This window comes from Apteryx rowi, unplaced genomic scaffold, assembly GCF_003343035.1.
Source record: "Apteryx rowi isolate R43461 unplaced genomic scaffold, aptRow1 scaffold_33, whole genome shotgun sequence".
Taxonomy (NCBI): Eukaryota; Metazoa; Chordata; class Aves; order Apterygiformes; family Apterygidae; genus Apteryx; species Apteryx rowi.
In genome coordinates, this window is record NW_020449752.1 from 334,313 (window position 1) to 350,926 (window position 16,614).

General features: G+C 41.9%; 1 long non-coding RNA gene across 8 annotated transcripts in view; it reads right to left on the reverse strand.

The window, feature by feature from the left end:
• Nucleotides 1-16,614, reverse strand: part of LOC112968959 — a 165,744-nt gene that overhangs the window by 105,712 nt on the left and 43,418 nt on the right. The window lies entirely within an intron of this gene.

Consider the following 16,614-nt stretch of genomic DNA (forward strand, 5'->3'; position numbering starts at 1 on the left):
CTTTGTTCTAAAAACAGTTTAGAATGGGGGGAGGCAAGTGGGGAGCAGCACAGAACCAACGGCTTCTTAGGAAAGGTCTACATAAACCAGCATTTTGTACAAAAAACCTTTGGTCAGGAAAAGTCTTGACCAGCATGAAAGTGAATTTATCTCAGTCAAAATTTAGCCTCATGGTGGTAAAATGCTAAATACTCACTGAATTATACACAATATACCTGGCCACAATAAATATTTTTAAGAATCAAACATTTGAACAGCTTAATACTCTATGTTCCTCATAGCTGAAGTCTGTATCAAGTCCCTCATATTTTATATAGATATGTACACACACATATGCACACACACTGTGACTGCGAAAGTGCTCTAAGCAAACATGGGTGTTTGCATCCTGGCTTGCCGAAAAGCAAAGCAGACTTCAAGCAGCAGTCGGTGAAAGCAAGCATTCAATTCTACTCAGAGGCTCGTTTTCCTCTAAATGGGCCTCTCAGACTCAGTGACAACTCTTAGCTGCCTGAGAAAAAACACTAGAATAAAAAAAAAAAAAGAGAGAGAGAGGGAGAGAGAGAGAAAGAAAAAAAAGGAACCTATTTTCCAGTGCAAAGTAATCCCTGCTCCATTGCCATGGCACCAGACATCCGTCTCTTTCTTTCATTGACCAGACGAGGTCCTCCTCAGCCCTTAGCTTCCTTAAAACAAATTGTGTGTGTGTGTGTGTGTGTGTGCGTGCGTGCGCGTGTGCGCGCACGCCTGAATTTGTTTCCTTGGTAGGAAAAGGAGTCATTAAAGTATTAGTTTAGGTTGATTGATTCTTTGGGGAAAGAAGAGGGTTCTGGGGCTTTGCAATCGCTGACATAATCTCAAAACAGAGGCTCTTCAACATGATACAATATTGAAATAATAAAAGGAAGATGCAGCTTGCCCTTTGAATAGCCAAAGGGCACAGTATATAGGCTGTAAGTCAAATCCCTTCCAAAAACTTTGTGATTTCAAAGTATAGTGAATATTAATGAAATAAAAGAGGAGCACAATGCAATCTCTCTCTTTTACCTTTCAAACCAATTATTCACAAGGCATGATCCTGAGATGCCCTTTACCTCAGTGGCAGCTGAGCACCTGGCTGTAGATTGCAGTAAAATGTAAAAAGAACAAAAGCAAAAAACAGAGTCAGTTTAAAATCAAAAAGGAAAAGACAAGAAGAAATCTATGCTTAAAGAAATGCCAAAGTGCTGAAAAACATACAAATACTGTTGAGGTTACCAAAACCACCGTAGCTCTGCCCCCACTTTTTTGGGTAACCTCCTGTCTTCTCTTCCTTCCCCAGCAAGGGAAAGCCGACAGACTTGTGACTTCTTGGGAGGAATCGAGTGGTCCAAAGCACTGGCTCATGAGTCAGCATCTGTCGCTTTGTTTCGGGAGATTATTGTATTGGTTAACCTTAAAAGATGTATCTAATTTCATGTCAGCAGTTCTGGGAAGCTGCAATTCTCCCTGTACTCGGGGGATATTGCAGGTGCTCGGCTTTTTCAGGAATGACTCAGCACCTCCACAGGATCAGGCTCTTCGGTGACAAGAAAACAAAACACCCATGCAATTTTTGCTCTGACTTGACTTTTCTTTAAGGGAGAGAGAACCTCTGCCAACTGATGAGTTTTGTAGGAAAAACAAGAGAATTTTTCTTCCTCACATAGAAGTATAGATCTTTGGCTGCAACCTATGTGGCTCTTTATTAATGAATAATTCTAAATAACCACCCTGCGTGACTTCCCTCCAACAAGAGTCCTGACAAGACAGATAGCTCAGAGCTGCCTAATGCCACGGTTCACCTTTTTTATTTCATAAAAATCAATTTTCTGTGGCATCCGCAGGCCAGTGCGAGAGGAAGCAGAGAAAGGGAACAAATGTATATGCAGTGCACACACAGACGCCTCGACAGCGCTGGCAATGGCGCACGCGCAGGCACACACGCACACCAAATTGATTCCCTGTGGCTCCTGCAGTCTGATCAATTTTGCATTCAGTGCAGACCTAGAGTGAATTTATTACTCTTCGGAAACTTTCTAGCGGAAAGGGAGATGGATCCATTAAGACAAAGCCCAGGGTTTCAATCAGACATCTCCTGCAGTCCCCCCTGCTTTTTTAGACTGTCGTCCCTTTTCCCAACGCTTCCCCCAGGGTAGGAGGGCACCTGATACAAGACCAGCAGGTTCAACAGTAAGGGTCACCCTGCTGGCGTTATGGCATTCACCTGGGGCACTACGTGGCACCGAGGCCCCCTTACGCCCCACGTAGCGAGAGCGAGCCCTGGCTCTACAGAACTTCAATATTTAGATGGCAAGACAAAGCAAGAAAGAAAGGAAAGGGAGAAATGGAAAGGTGAGGTGACTTAAAACACACTAACGACAGCACCACCAACAAAACTCTGCCAGCGAGCCTGAATCATATATCAACCAGTAGCCCATAACCACCACCTCCTACCCAAGGACAGGAGGACGGTTTTCTTGGGTACGGGGGACAAATTATCTTGCCACATTCCAGCTGCCTTGGCATTTACATCTCCCAGAAATCCTCTGCCACTCCACTAAAAAAAAAAAGCAAATTATAGTATATTGAGCCAAGAGGGAAGAAATGAGAGGCAGGTTCATCCCATCACTCTCCCTGGAAAGGATGGACAAGTAAGGGAATGCTACTTCCTTAAGCTGGGGGGGAAAAGGGAGTATGCGCATTAGGAGCTCTCTCTTTGCTTTTAGTTCTGTCTTTCAGTTTAAACCCAGTTTGTAATTCAATGCCTACACCAGAATATTTTCCCTTAAAATATCTAGGTAGAGGTTACAAACTTCAATGTGATTACTGCTGGAAAAGAAAGAAGAATATGATGGAGCGACATGGCAGATGTTAGACAATTAGTCAGGAACATATCTTTAGCTCAATGACCTTTATGATTAGATTCAATCCTGGAAGATGAAGTTTGGATTTTGATATAAAGTTGGCTGCTGGCCCTTACCTCTGTTTCAAGCCAAACAAAATCTTGGTACCCAAACCCAGAAAAAAAACGCAGCAATTCTCACAACGCAGAGGTTTCCACCCTGACCTCCCATTTTATTTTCTCACCCCCACCTACTGTGGTGAATTTGCTCTTAACTAACAAGACGACACGCGGCAGATGAATCAGGCACCTAATGTGGATTTTTGTTGCCGTGTTGCCTGTTGTCCAGTCATGCCTCACAGGACCCCTTCTGAGGGTGCTCTGGGACTGGCTCTAAATTGCCTTCTACCCATCATAATTTTTTATCTAAACAAAGAAAACTTAAAACACTACCAAATCAGAACGGCAGCATTTCGCACTTTGGCTTCTCCTAGGCATAAATGCCGATGCCAGGTGCCAGACAGCGGAGAGCCAGTCTCACCCATTGTCACTGCTGCAAGACAGACTAAAAATAGAACCACACCAAATATAGCCGAGCTGCATTAAGCTGCACACATATCCAATTCTGCTCCTTTCCGCGGCGGGCAAATTAACACCAGCTTCACTGCAGGCAAATGAGTTATACTGGGATGAATTCGATACAGAGCAAAATTATACTCTGCTATATAATTCCAAAAAGGCCTTTTACCAGGAAGATGAAAACGATACTACTGCAATCGGATTTGCCGAAGTCCTATTGTTTGTGCTAGTCTGCAACACTTTCCTCCGTGGCCAATTCCACAGTCTACCAGAAGAGGGGGATCACATACAGTACTGACCAAAAGGTGAGTTTACCACCAGAATCAGTTTTCCTTGAACAGATTTTTTTATTAAATTAATTTTGCCCTTTCCCCCTCCAACTCCCACTGGCAATAGAAAAAAAGATAATAAAAAAAACCCCTCTTCTCCAAGACTCCCTGTGCCATGTGAACAAAGCTGCAGTCAGTGGGGTAAGGTGATAACAGTAACATATTGTGATTTTAGTAGAAATAGCATGGTTTTAAATTAAACCACACTAAATTAAATTGAAGTAAAAATATTTAGTTCCTAAGACAAAGTAATGTTGGATCAAAAAGGGTTAATAATTACAAGTAATGAGCCTTTGACAGAGTTTATGGACCTGATTCAGGTTCCACATATAAGGGTGCCAGTAAGTAGTTCGTACAACGAGGACAGAGTCTGGCTAGGATAATCTGGAGCAGAATCATACATACTGATCTTTTCCTTCACTTCTTCATGTTTTGGGGAGAAACGAAATCAAGCACACAAAAGACACTGAGCAAAAACTTTACCAGTACTACCTGAAGTGGGAGAGCGCCGTATTCCTGGATTGGCCCAGACCTCATGGACCCCCAATGCAGCAGAAGTCTTGCACCATATTGCTGGAGCAAAAGAGAAATCCTACAACCCAAGGAAAAACCCTGAATTCTTATGTGCAAAGCCATTAGTAACCAGTGATGAATTTATCAGCTTTTCACTCCCCAGGTTTGACGAGCTGTTCCTTAGGTGGTGTTCTTTCAGTAGGCTGAAATTAGTTCTCACTCCCTCTCTACTGTCTGCCACCTGACCCTATCCTCCTTTTCCCATCTCACACAAGCCAGGAAGCTGTGCAGCAGCCAGATCTCTGCTTTTCAAAAATATCTTAAAATGCTCACTGCAGCAGGGTACCCACAAGGTACTGCAATGTCCTAAAGACAGCCTAAGAATTGCAGTCACACTGGCAGAGAGGGCTCTCGCTTCGGTTTACAGGGATGTATCCTTTTTAACTCCCAGAGGACAAATGCCTACTTCAGTGGATGCTGGTGTGCAAACGAAGTGAATCAGGCACCCAAATCCTGTAGGCTGCTGTGCAAAACCCTGTCACAGTCTGCAACTCCTTCCCCATTCCTTCGAGCTGGTCAGTGCAATGTATTAACATGCAGCAAATGAAAAAAAAAAATTCTTTAGACATTACGGGCCAGATTTTCTATTGATGTAAATCAAAACCAAGGGATTTATGCTGATTTCCTCAAGGTGAAGCCCAGGTGCTTCCCAAAAATCTCAACCAATAAAAAAAATTTAAAGAAAAGCCTATTTTCACCGGCTTACTTTCACAGAAGAAAGAAGCCAGTTTCAGAAATAAGCCAGCCAGACCCCTAGGGAGAAGAGGAAAAAAGCAAAAGCAAGCGAGGCTTTTTCTGGTGCTCACAGCCACCGCCGTGATACAGACTGGGGGCGGGGAGGCAGGTCTGGCCCAGGAAGGCGAGGGCACCCAGGACACCAGGCTGAACAGGGCACACCCGCTAACCCCCAACAATCGGATGAGCAGTCTTGGTCGGGAACAAAAGACATCTGCTGAGTAAAACAGGAATTGACTCTGAACAAGGACAAAGCCAGACAGTATCACATRACGCGCCAGTCTGTTCCAGCAAGATGCCAGGGTCAACGGCAACTAATGCACCCAATAAGTCAAGAGGAATCAATAATGCTAAATAACTCTGTGTCTTCTATATGAAGCAAATCAGTGCAAATGCAGTTAAAATGGGCTCTGCGCTCCGCACACTGCAGGCTGAAATCTGATTGAAGTCCATCATGTGACACGTCAACATTGGCAGTCTGAGGTTCCCACAGCTGTGGTAAAATGTCTTTTCAAGCTTGATACATACACAAGGCAGGTTTGAATATAGACATTTGCTTTCTATCTTTTTTTAGAGACCTAAAACGGGAGGAGAGCAGGGAGGCACTAGAGTTTTAGAAACACATACATGTCACCCACGCAAAGAGGCTGTTTAATAACAAACCCCACTTCAAATACCACCCCCTCACCATTAAAGTACATCCCAGCTTCTAAACGCTGTCTGTGCATTCATAAGTGTATATTCACACACACGCATATATAGAAACGCACCTAGCCAAATCATCTGTCGATAAATAGCCAACAATACAGATGTTACAAGCAGAAATAACTATGCCAGGAAGAAGGACTCAGCCTAAAATTTGGAAGGGCCTTCATTCAAGTCCCTGAAATGCCATCATGCTCCATTTAACTTCGGGTCAGGTCACTTAGCCCTTCTGTGCCTCAGTTTCCCATTTGTAAAGCAAGGCACTATCACTATATTCTGCCTTTGGGATGCTATGAGAATAGTACATAAGAAATAGGACACACCCAGATATTATAGTAATATAGGCCAGACAAGAACCTACATTTACATCAGCAGAATTATTATGCGGTCTAACCCAATTACTAACAAATCATTTACTCCAAGTTAACTAAAACTCCAGAAAGATATTAGCTAATACTTCAACAGGTCCTTCTCTGTCTCCATGGGAGACAAGGACTTGGCACCCAAATGATTCTGTATCATCGTTAGGCAAGATGACTCATTTATTTCTACCTCTCATTCTGAACTGGCATGAGATAGCTTCATCATTGTCCTCAAAGCTAAGACTAAGAACAAATTTCCCCTCCTTACTTTGGATTCAAACTCAGATTATATTCCTCAGAGAAGCAAGCTCAGCTTCTCACTTAGTAACTTATTTGACCACCTGTAATTCAACACAATGATTCCATCTCTGTAGATTGAGATAAAATTAACATTGATTTTCCCCTAATAAATCTGGCAAAGCTGTGGAAGGATTGTCTCCCCCTTGGAAACATTCTAAAAGTTCTAAAATTTGTTATGCTTCATACTTCAATAATTTTTTTTTTATTAGCTTTTCCTTTCTAAACACACTTGCTCCAACTAAAGAAAGTCTGTAAAGACTATTCAAAAGTCTCAGTCTCTACTTTTTCTAAATCCCTTCTATTACTAAAGACTGGAATGTGCATCTCTCTGTGCATGTTCAGCAGTTCTCTCCACCTTGGCAATTCCTGAAACCATAATGCAAATTTTATTGCTTATTTTCTTCAAAAATTTAGATAACACAATATGAGCAAGAGCGCTTGGGTCAAGTACCAATCTGAGAAACATCCTGGGCTCCAGCACAATAAGAGGAAAGAAGGTTATATGGGACAACGGGATAGGGAAAACTGAAGTCCAATACACATGAACAAATTTAACCAATTCAAACCAAGAAATACAGGAAAGGAAGGCAATACAGAGCGTGGCACTCCTCTGCAATCCATATCTAAAAAAGTAACTGAAGTAGTCTGAATCAAGTAGTAATGAAATAGCATCAGAGTATGTTACCACTTTCTCTGACTTCTCTCAGAGTCACCTAAATAGTTCATTTAACCTGTTCCTAAGCAGCATTGAGGAAGAAAATGCAAGTTTTCATGCAAGTGAGAATGAATGCATGACTCATTACTTAAGCAGGTGGATCTCAACCCAAGGCAGCAAGTGAATTAAAAGTAAAACTGCTAACTTTGCTCATGGCTTTGCTGCTTATCTAAGATGACTACACATCAAAGAACAGCATAGAAAATATATCTTAACTATATTAACAGCTGCCAAAAAGTCATGACTTGGTCTGAAACAGTACACAATTCAATGCACAGGCCTGCTACCATCACAGTAGCCAAATACAGAGAAACAGATTTCTACAGCCTTCAGCAGAAAACCTCCTGTAGGAGATAGCATGCATATGATGAAGTACTGCTGTCAAGAGGAAAAGGCAGGAAGCGTGGGGATTTCCCCGCAGCATTTCCTTGAGAACAGTCCATTCCGCGGTTATCTGTGGACTAGATAGGGCCCCTGAGTGCAAAGCCCAGGAGAGAAAGTCCCAACCCTATGTCTCTTCTCCTCTGACTCTGTGGAAGAGCAGCTCCATCACGTCCAAGCTTAGAGAGGGTCTCCCCAACATGACTTTGTGGGGATGGTATCACCATACCTAATTCCACCTTATTTCACAGCCAGGAATCCCACCCTCCCCATAAAGGTCAGTTCCTATGTGATGTTCCCCCTGTAAGCATGGCTACAGACAGGAGGAAAAGATCCAGAGCAAGTACCCTTCACATTACTCACAAGTAGTGCCATTTGGGAGGACATTTTTCAAGTGGCGCAAATATGGCCAGCATGAACAAAATTCACACACCTTCCCCTGCACGTGCACTGTATTCTTTGCAGCTTTCTCAGCAACATCATTCGTCTTTTCTCCCCCATCAGTTCCACTCTCAAATATCACAGAGCATTGGTCTTGTTCACTCATACACGTATCCTCTATCCAACTGAAATTCAGGGCTTGGACACGCAGACTGGCAGATGAATGCTTCTTTACACTCCAGACATAACAAAGCACAAAACACTGTACAGAAGCTTTTATATAGCAGGGGAAGGGAAGGAATTATGCAAGCTAATACCAAAGAGGTCCCACCACTGCTTGGAGCTCTGCAAAGCAGCCTGGGCAAAGTATTTCAAGATGAACAGGACTAAGCACAGATATTATTGTTATTATTTATTACATAACATTCCATACTGCTGTATTTTCAATTCACCCACAGCCACCTCCTGGAGCACTTACACTGTCACTCTGTTCTTATGTTGCCCTAGTTTTCCAGCTTTCTTCTATCTAGGTAAATATATGGGCCCCATCTCTGAAGCAGCTGAGTATCTATTATATCCTGCTGTTTCTCTCTTGCACTTATCCTATTATGCTATTATAGCTGGTGTAGGGTCATGTGTTCTCTATTTTGTGACATAATATTGTGGGCCCAATTCTACCATCACTAATATACCATATAATAAGAGTGAGACACACAGGAGTGCTGGTAAGAGCACTTCATGTGGCAGGAGTCAGGGTTACAAATGGTTAGACTGCTATCTCTCGGCAGGAACCAGGATCTGCTCATTCCCACAGCTACTGTTATGCCTTCCATTTATATATAAATTACCATTTTATACATAAAGACAGCGCCAACCTAAAACAACCACCATAGCAAATACAGACAGTTAATATGTGCAAATAGGGACATCTTGGATGCAGATCACAATGAATAACCTCTCTCTCCGCCCACAGAGAAAAAAACTATTTCAGTATTTTTGTTCTGTTAGCTCCTTCCACACTCTGCAGCTAGGGTATCTGAGCACTGCCCAGCCTGACAGGACGTGATCAGTGCCAGCGGTATATGGGTCTTTCATGTCTCCCATACTCCTTGTGCTAGGAAGTTCTTGTGTGACCTTTTGTCCTTTATAATCTCCACAGATATTTTTATTGTTGGAAGGAAGTCAAAGAAGTGACCCCAGTAGACGCTTTGCAATGGTCACTGGGTCTGGCTGGAGTTTGTTCTGCCATTTTGAGACAGCGTTCACAAGGGTTTTGAGCCCACATATATTGTGCAGCTGAGGATAGGCTAAATTTCAGTCAACTGCCTGCCCAGCCCACTGTGGATGCTGGAGGAGAACAGTTGCCTACGAGTTGCTCCAAGCCAGACTAAAAAGCCCTGAAAAGAGACAGGTTTAACAGATTAGACACAACTCTACACTAAAACAGCAATACCATTTTCAAGCCCAAGCTGGTGTCTGCTTAAAATCGGGTCAGGTAGAACAAAAAAGTAACTTCCTGATGTACTTTGAATACCTAGAAGCAGCAGCTACAACAGCAAACAAGGAAAGGCCAGCGAGGGTTTTATCATGGTGAGCCCAGGTACCACGCGGTTCAGGGCAGGAGGAGTGAGCATAGACACAAGATCTAATGGCAGTGGAGAGAGCTGCCGTCTTCTGTCTTTGCCTGAACAAAATACAATGGAGGCAATGAGGATGACCTGCAAAATTATCACACAGTCCCTGTGACTCATTCTGTAGCTATCTGGTTTTTATTTCTTTTACTCCAAGTAAAATGAGGGGCTAATTTCCTTAGCTCAGTACCAAAGAGTAAAAATCTTCAAAAGTAATGGGAATTAATTGCCACAAATTAAAACCACCTTATGAGCAGGAGCTTAAGCTATTTTTAAGAACAGAGTAGATTCCCAAGTCTCTTTTCCAAAAGGCTGCTTTTAGAGATTTGCCTGTCATCACAGAGGAAAGCCACAGCAGTGCCACCATACCCAGCTCTCATCTGTCTCAATTCCAACAAGAGCAAAGGTCCTGTACCAAGATTGACACTATGGAAAATTAATAATGAGCATATTTTTATCCTATTTAAAATTATAAAATGGTGGCAAAATAGCATAATTATCAATTTGTTAAGGCCTTTTGTCATAGTCTTCATTTTAATGAGAATATAAATTATATTATAAATGTTATGTTGCATCCATGTCTTCTGCTATGGTTAAAGTCCTTCTTATTGGAGGAAAAGAAAAATAGATATGCAGGTTGATGAAGAGCAAATTCTGCCTTTGGGTTCCTTTTCTGATTTTTAAAACAGGCTGCTCTAAACTGTCTCTAGTGCCACTGAAACAGGGAAAACAAAGCAGTGAGGCTGAAGAAATCCTGAAGAATATGGAAGCTACTGAGTCAAAGACAAGAAGAACATCAAAAGAAACTCCAGAAGAACATTAAAAAAAACAGTAAAGGGCAAAGAGGAGTAGCTGTGATGCTCAAGGACTTGTGCTCAAATCAGCACCCTCCCTGAGCAGAGGGGACTATCTGAACTGGGATTATTCTCTAAACGAAATAAAATAAGGAAGTCCTTCATCATTTCAGTTAAGTACTAAGTGAATTAAGCCACCATCTGTCTGGACCAGACTGACTCGGAGAATATGCTGAGGTATTCCCACATTTCTTCCTGTGAATGGTACTGAGGACTAAACCAAAACACGGCTCAACATTCAACACTCTAGGAAAATTCAATAGGAAATGAATGCTGTTGACCTAACAATGAGTTTCCTGACATAGCTGGGATAGGCTCACTGAGTAATAATGATGCAAAAATGCAACATGAGTTTTCTGAGAACTATTCCAAAGAGTTCAGTGGGTCTTAAAATAATGAGACTGTCATAGTGAGTTCACTTTTATCTATCTGCTGCAGTATTTGGTGGCTGATCTGATTTTGTCCAGCAAGATCTGGTTCAGAGGAGCAAAACCCCACCATAAATAAGATAATATGGGATAATCCACACATAAGGAAGAGCTTGATGCAAAATCCATTGGAACCCCTTAAAGGCTCCTACCGGCTTGAGGGCTGTTGAATCAGCTTCTGTGAAGTTAAACCCATCTCAGTTAAGATGCTTCAGAGGGACCTTTTTTTTTTTTTTTGACGACAGATTGACTCTTACTAAACACACCTGGATTTGGACCAAGATTTGACTGGTTTAAAACATGTTAAAGCTCACCTCAGTTGTTGCTTTATCCAGAACGGTTCTATCAGCAGTGACACATATGCTACGTGAGGTCTTTCCCTTCAGTCACCATGTAAGCCACATCATCAGCTACTCTTCTTCCACTATTTCAGTCAAGCCATCCTGGGTGAGGATCCAGCCCAATATGCTTACAGTGCAACTTCTTTTTTGCTATGAACTACGTGATCCTATCGAAACATTGTGGCTTAACAAATTGCACCTTACAGAGATCACGACAAAAATTCTCCGTTCCTTACATTTGGCCCTTCTTGCCAGTGTCAGTCCACTTTTAATAAAGCCAAAATCAGTTCCCACAAACACACTAAGCTTTGGACTTCACTGAAATCCATTCAAGAGTCATCAAGAGCACACTCATAACTTAAAGTCATTTCAGAACTTGAGCATCTTTTATTTTGTTCATGGGGCAAGCACAGCCATGAAACCTGAAGTGATTTTGGTTTGCAAATCTGAACTGCATTTTAGCTGAGTTATTCAGTAATAGCAAAACAAAGAACATATTTATTAAACTTCTCCTTGTTGAAAGAACAGAAATTAAATCTCCTGTCTTAGGCAAGTATCAGTTTGAATAATTATCCTGGAAGTTTTTGATTCTCTCTTTATTTTTCAGTTACCTACAACGTTCTCAAAACTTTCACTGTGAACCAGTTTTCATAATATCACACATACCTTTGCAACCACTCTAACATTCCTGTTTTATAGTCTGTAATGGAGAATCCCACTGAATTGAAATTATGCTACAATGAGAAACAAAGCAGGGCGAGATGAGAATTAGGTTTACTGTTTCTATTTCTCTTGTAATAAAGTCAGTTAGCATCATAGTCAATGTCCATCTTTATGGCAGATTAGTTCAGGAAGATACCTAAAATCACCTCTTCTCTTCTTATAGTCACCTTGTAATTTCACAGAAGGGAAATTATATTAATAGTTCTTAAGCTTTTTATCTACAAACATGCAGTCTATGGCCTTTTAGCTTGCTCGTTTGTCATAGTTACCTTGTCCAGCTATCCTGGGATTGCACGCAGGACCTCCAAAGCTAAACCAAAAATTCCTCACAGTCTGAGCTGCAGGGTCAAAGTCTAAAAGCCAAGAGAGACCCAGTTCCTCCGAGATTTGGTCACTGAAAGGATGCACAATGCACAGTGATCAACAGACTGTGCCCTTCTCTGAACAGAGGAGTCTGGCCTGGAATATCCAATACTCCCAGCACTTCAAATCTCAGTTGAGCCTCCAATAATTATGATGACTACAAAGCTGGCCAGAACATACAGCTTATTAGCCTGAACTAGAGATGGGGAAGTTAGGATAGGTCTCCACTAGGCAATGCCATGCCACTTACCTTACCTGAGCTAACTCCAGAAGAACCTTTTATGCCTCTATATCGCAGCAATGCTACAGGGCAAGAGATCAGCTCAGGTCCTCAAAATATAAAGCCACGTTAACCTGGTATAATCAACCTTTGCATCAGCTGGACTGGTCCTGATTCTAGCATCCAAACTAACCTATCTGCAGTTTATTCTCTGTACGTTACAAACACCTACCGAGTGGAATAGCCAGCTGGTAGGTTCAGGGGCCAGATCCAGTTCATGAGGCAGAAAATCTGGTCCCCAGGGAGGCTAGCTGATCAACAGGCCAGCCAAACTAGTATTTCTGTGTGCCTGTTTAAGTGCATGAAAGGGCACAGACACAGGTCAGTAGCACTTATTAAGTTGCCAGTCAAATGGGACATATATCACACACACACCAGTGGGTTACACAAACATGTGTTTGCAGAACTTGACTCACATGTTTAGTTTCTATGACTTCAGTTAGACTATTCATATGAGCACAGTCGCATGTGTGCAGAAGTCTTTGCAGGATTATGGACTAATTGTATGCATAGCCTGCTCCCATATGATCTGTATATTAAGGGAAAGATTAACATTTCAGTCTTTCAAATTGTAAGCAGCCCTGCTGCAATTAATCACAGCTTGATTGATAAAGCATACTGCACTGAAATGACAACATGCATTCTGGGAAACTAACACTGTCATCTTTAGCCACAACAAGTTTATTTTAAACCTCAGAACAATGAAGGTTTGTCACCGACTTGCTCGTCTAATCTACTCTTCTAAATGCAGCTTTTTAAACAAGTAAGAACCAGATGGCCCAAAAGATCATTTACCAGGGTTTAGGTTTCTCTATCACCTTCTGGAAGGAGGCTTCCAAAACAGGGATCTGTGTCCTTGGAAACAGATGTATTGTTTTAATGACTGAAACTATCAGGCCAATATATGGAATGTAAACATTGAAAGAACACCCATTTGTGCAGCACTGAAGGCAGAAGGTATATCCTGTGTGATGTGTTATCTTTCTACATATATTTAATGACTGAATACTCACAACATGATTTTATTAACTATTGAATTAACCTCTATGCTGGATTAATTACTGCCTTCAAATCATGCTTGCATTTCTTCAATTCTCTCCCTCCCTATTCACATTTTCCTTCTACAAAATTTTAACCACTTTACCTATAATAGTTAACTTTGGCTCATATAGTACTGAATCTACTTCTAGAATCTAAAGAATCATTTATCCTTTTACACATTTTTTTCAGGTGTAAAAACTGGCTACAACAAGGCTATTGTAATAAGGGTGGCTATTACAACAAAGACATGTTTCACGATCTAGACCTGTTACCTAAAGTCAGTCTTTACTTCAGATATGTCAGATTTATACAGCCGGATTCTTCCACAAAGTCAAATCCAAAAGCTGTGCTTCACAAGCACCACCCAGTCATGAATCACAAAAAGAGAGATTGAGTCAAGTGGTTTACATGACCAGTCACAATTCAGAAAAGACAACCTCACACATGCAATCTCGTGAAACTTCCTCCCCAGAGCGTATTTTGTCTCTCAGGGGAGCAGGAGATACTGGCAGGACTTGAGAGTCTGCCCAAACAGACTCCTAGCCCTTATGCTCCACTCCCAACTGCTGTATTCACAAGCATGAAGCTCTAGTCCATAACTGGAGCAACCTAGCTGAGCCGGGGGAACTTCGAGCATTGCCTAGTAAAGTGCTTCAGCGCCTACCTTAGCACCATCCCAAAGATGCATCCTTCCTGCCTAAGCTCAAGTGCCAACTCTGTAACATCACACGGGCAAAGTGCCTCCCTCCCTGCCTCGGCACCACAAGGACTGTTACCATGGGACTGCCACTATTCTGTGAGGAAAAGAATCAGCAGTACCACCAGAAATAAGAGTACAGGCAAAAGGCAGCTTCTGCAGCTCCAGCTACTGGGAATTTAATAGGGATTGCTAAAACAAGATCATGTAAGAGAAAAATAGGGCAAGTCTCCTGGAGAAGACATGAACCTACAGCTTGTCCTGTAGGGTCTGTAAAAGAGGTACTGCAAGACACTTAAATGTTTGTTAAATTATTTGTTTTATCAGATATTACCTGTTTCCTGATAATTCAAAGAGGAAACCAGTATAGAAACTACAAAGAAAAAATAGTTCCTAATACAAAGACAAAATATGCAAATAGAGCACTGTATATTCATCAGATATGCAAATGGGGACAGTGTGACATATACATGCAAGGCAGATATCAGGACCTTTAGTCTTAACAGATACAAGAATATTGTCCAAAAGGAAAATAGAAATCAAATTCATCAGATTACTCCTCCCAGCGTTCTGACCCTCTCCTGGCTTGGTCTCAGATTATGTCTCCATGGTATCTTTATTGTTCGAGAATTGAAGTACTGTTTACAGTGATATCTCAGATGTATGACAGTTCAGCCTGTGGAAATGTGATGTTGTATTACTTTCATGCACATGTCACGCAGTACCTGTAATTCCTGCTATTAGTAAGATACTAGTTAGTAAAATACACAGATTTAACAAGAAATTGGAAGCCTCACATCCCTCCATTAACACCTGCCAACGAGGTTTGCAAGTTCCCAGCCAAGATAAGCCACGGACATCACAGCATCAAAGAGTTAGCTTGGCCCTGCTCCCCCTGAACTGTAGACGTTCAGGGAGAGGAAGCAGCCTTGCCTCAGCCAGCCTCCCACAGCAGAGCCCACATCAGCATTGCCTTATCATCACCTTATCGCCATGTCCATCAACCTGCAGCCTAATGGATGATGGACCTCAGTGCCGATTTAAACCTCACCTCAGCTGGTACAACTGAAGAGCACCCTCTGTCCAGATCCAACACCAACATACAATGGCAGCTGTGTTAGTCTGACCATACCAGACATGAAGCTGCTTCTCATGACTTTCCCTAATATCGTGTACTGCAATAACAAGCTGCCAGGAGAAGAGGTGGTATTACATACAAGTTCAGTGCTCACAAGTGTCGGCTTCTTTAACAAGGCACATTTCGAAGACTTGCTACTTGCACTGACCTGAGTTAAATTGCAGATGCTCATCATTTCCCATCATCAGGGCACCTTGATCTACCAGGATCAAAGGATAATCCAGGTTGGAAGGGGCCTTAGGATCTCCCACTCAACACAGGCTCAGCTTTAAGGTCACGCTAAGCTACTCAGGGCTTTATTCAGTCCCTCATTCATTGCGGTGTTTTCAGGAAGACATAACCCTCCACTGGCCATCGTGATCACTGTTTGATTTCCATGGCTTGGATACTCAGCAAACTCTGTGTTCCTGAATCTTTAAGCCAACTGGGCACTTTTCTGAGCTGCTGCTTTTACCTGAATTCGTATTTTTTAACCACTTGATATAGAATCCAAATAGTATACAACAAGGGCAAATGAAATCACTTGATATGATGTCCTAACAAAGTCTGAGGTAAATTCTGTAATAAAGACCGTGACTTGCAACTGGTTTATTGCTCTCTCAGCATTTAACACTGGCACACTCAGTAGACACTTGGGGCCAGATGACACCTGTGTTCAATGTCCTCCTGTCTGATTCTAGATTCTCCCTACACATCATGTTTTGTAGTCTCTTAATCTCGTTCCCTTATCACTTGGCAAAGTAATACGGTCATACAAGATGAAGCTGGACATGACACTGAAGACCTCGGAAGGATGAGCAAACTTTTTAACAGTGCAGAGGTAGACTTTCACTGCAATAAAAGAGTGAACAGGCCTCTTTGAATCTTACAGATATAACTGCATACTCTGTAGCAACTGAAAAAATAGACAGGTCCTAGTAAATGACAAATGTCTTCCATTAGCCTTCAGTTCCTTCTCAAACCAAGGGTAAAAAGCTTGAAAAAAGAATCAAAAGAACAAGTGGCAGGTAGAAACACAATCAGTGTACTGCCATTTTAAACCAAAAGCTCACACCCAGGTTAAGCTCTTTAACATCCTGTCATCATAGTCAAAGTCAATGTAGAGAAACAAAATGAATGTCCAAAATGTTCAACACAGGCAGAATAGTTTCATCACTGACTACCCTGGCTCAAAAAACTGTCATCAAATAAACAA